The following is a 3701-nucleotide window of genomic DNA, read 5'->3' as shown; positions in this document are numbered from 1 at the left end:
GAAATTAAAAAAAAATCTATTTTTCCCTTCATCTAGACCCTCAGGCAAACACAGTAATATTAAAAAAAATCACTTTCGTAAATCAGGCTATTAAGGGTTAAATCCCGAGCCAAAATCTGTTCTATATGCTACATTCTTCACAGGCAAAGTAGAGATCAATATCATTTGTACAATGTCCAAAAGAGTGATCCTATCAAAATCGCATCACAGATGATATCTCCATTGATAGACTTCAAAACGTCAGTCGAAATAGTCGTCAATGCCGGAGGATGTTATACCGCGCCTTTCAACACCGTTAGCATGACCTTGGCGACGGAGTCGGAGGTGATCCGCCGCAAGTGAGGAGTCGAGGTACTGGGCCACCGTCATTGAAACTGCGGTGGTATGCAAAAGCGTTCCCGTAAAAACAAAAGGCGTTGAACAAGATCGTTGGATTTTAGACGGTGCGTTTTTTTTATGGTCCCCGCTGTTGAGGACCTCTCGTTCCCCTATCTCGTGTGGGACAGGGACTTCTTAATTCTAGTAATTTATTCATATTTTTTATTATTATCATTCTTCTCTTTCATGTATCATCTTATCACTAATTTTGGTACTACTATATTCCTCTTATTTCTATATTTTAGTGTTTGTTTTATTTTTACCTATTGCATTTATTACCACCTTCCTGCAGTAGCTGAGGAAGCATTCTCTCTCCCCTTCGTCTTGCATGATGGCCGAGATATTCCTTTCCTCTATCTTTTTGCCCATCCGGCATTCGGAATCTGCGCGCAGTCTTCCGAACGCCGGACAGTGGGCCACAAGGTGGACCACGGTTTGGCCCACACCCGGTTCACAGAAGCACGAGGGGTCCTCCTTGAGCTTGAACCTGTGAAGGTACTCAGAGAACCCCCCGTGACCCGTGAAGAGCTGGGCCAAGACCGTATCCATCTCGACACTGCGGAGCACGCGGTAGGCTGAAATGGCGTCCGGGTTGAATTGTTATGTTAAAGTACGCGCACTTGACGTAACAGACGAACAAAGTCGCCGAGCTATAAGTACGCGTACTTGCTCGAACGTCTGTCGCCGGTGCTACACGAAAAGACACGTGGCGCGTATTTATTTTTATGCTCTGATTTTACGGTGACCTTGAACGAACTCACTCTCGAGTTGGCCAATGGCGCATCGAATTGCTGTGACGAATGGAATTAAAAAAAGTGAATACTGTTACGTTTTTTAAACACTAGAAAGTTGCGAAATGGACACTAAATGATAGAAGTTTTGTTATAACTTCAAATGCCGATGGAATTCCGAAATTTGAATTGAAATCCGGAAACTAAAAGGTCCCACTGTGATCGATGCGCTTGTAATTATTTTTGAGACTTAGCATGGACGTAATATCCACGTAAGATATAAGATATTCAAAATTGACCCAACGTAGGAATTATTACAGTTTCTGACAGATTTATTTCAATTCATAACAGATAATAATAAATTGATTGCGGAAAATTTAAAATAATCCGTGTGTTTATAGATAAAGTATATTATAATTTCATCAGCTGGTTTCCTTTCTAATTCACATTTATATATTGTCTAGGTTGCGAAAATGTTAATTTCGGGAGTAAACGACAAGCGGGCCGCGTGTTTGACACCCCTGATTTACACTGAACGTTGTAGAAAAGCTCAATTTAATTCTACTTTTAAATTGGGTTCTTCTTCTACATCCTCTCTCTCTCTCACACACTCTTCGTTCACTAACGTCGTAAACGCAATCACTCCGCCGAGTCACTCTCCTTCCATCTTCTCAAACCATTGACCTTCTATTTCCTTTTATTCTTTTATTTATTCAAATCCTTTTTCTATTTAATTCTAACTTTTGTCTTATTACTAAATCTTTTTTTTAAATGAAGACTCATGACAGTACTCTTTCGTTCTTTCACTCTCTTACCATTTATTCTTTCTGCGACCTATACCAACACTACCAAAGTACCAAAAGTACCACTACCAAAAGTAATAGAGTTTATTGTTTTAAAATAACCTATCGAACAAACATCAAATTAAAACAGCTATCAATTTTAGCGTATGATAAAATGAATAAATAGAGCCTTTTTAACCGTGAAATATCTAAAAATTATTATCTTTCTAATTAACTGAAAAACAATACAGTTCGTGAGAAACCTTGGGAAGAGATCGGCTGCAGTTTCCGCGTGAATTGTCTGTTGAAAGTGTTTGATTTACTATTTGTCCTTCGGACGGGAAATGTGTATCGAATTTGTTTTATTTTATTATTTATTTGCTTAATATATTATCTATAGACTTATGTTTATCACTGTATTTAATAACATATATTTAGACAGACCACAGATAATGTTACAACAACAAAAAAAGTATATTACATTCAAATTTGGAATCTGTCATTCTTTTATGATTATATATTGTTTTTTTTTTTCATTTTCGCGCCATTCGTTATAAAATATTTTTGTGTGGAATTATAACTAGAACTTACTGTGGAAGAGATATATACAGAAATAGCCAAATAAAATTTCGTGAATACTGTTTTCAATTTTGCAACCGCCGTCGATTTGTTGACACCATAATTGAAATTCGTACTTTTCTGTCCCGTGTATTATTTTGATAAAATCATAATCATTTCGTATGTATAAATGTATTTAAAATTAGACCGAATATTTATTTACCAAATTTAAAAAAAAATCAAGTTTCCATGGACAGATTTAAAACCAATAGAAACAGATTATATATACCTTGTACATAGTTGCGTAGCATAATCGGTAGCGTTCACGCTTCGTATTGCTGGTGTGAACGAGAACATCTCATGTCAGAGAGGTTGACAATGTATGTCAATATAAAACAGGCTATTTTATTTGTAGTTATTTTATGCATTATTTTAAACAAAACTTTATTTTGTACTGATAATATTTTTAATATTTTTCTATTACTTTTGCCTGAATGAATTTTTTGAAAGATTTCATCACTCCGTGGTCCTGGCCGCTATGGCAACAATATTTTTAATTTAGATTATTCTTGGGCGTTTAAATTTAAATTGACGTTCGAATTCGAATTCAAACACCATTAGTGATGTTGTCGCTGCCGTTGCATTAGGGTCGTGTAAATTATAAATACTCTTTGTACATGTCACACCTTCTTCGATCACATTCGCCTATCATCTTCTTCACCAAAGTGCTCGGGTGATAAATCTCTATCGCCCGCTAAACGCGTATATTTCATCGAAGGTTCTTATCGCGTATACATCTATTTTATAGTCATAGACCGTGCGTCGCGCTAAGATGGTGCACGTCAACGACTGACAATTAGTCACATTACGACTAAAAAACTACAACATATATATATTTTATTTCTCTTTTTATATACATTATGATAAAAATAATTGTTCTGTGTAAAATTTAAAATATATATTCAAATATAGCTTGCGAAAATTTTTAAATTTTGAAAATATATAATTTAGCCCGGACTATCCATTGATAGATCCTTAGCATGGCCATCCCTGCTATATGCTATTATCGCGGCGCTAATTTGGCGCTCCGAGAACGGGCAAGTTTTAATTCGCCGGCTTAACGGTCTTTTGGCACGACATGGGTTATTGCAAACACGCCCGCTGTTCGTGCGAGCTCTTGATAAGAGAAACAGAAATGTTATCGCCATCAATACAACTTAAACTATATAGTTATAAAGAATACCATTTGGTA

Source organism: Battus philenor, unplaced genomic scaffold (assembly GCF_028537555.1).
Source record: "Battus philenor isolate CCGP_79_NKW_IND1 unplaced genomic scaffold, ilBatPhil1.0.hap1 SCAF_13, whole genome shotgun sequence".
NCBI lineage: Eukaryota > Metazoa > Arthropoda > Insecta > Lepidoptera > Papilionidae > Battus > Battus philenor.
Note: the sequence above shows the minus strand (reverse complement) of the source record.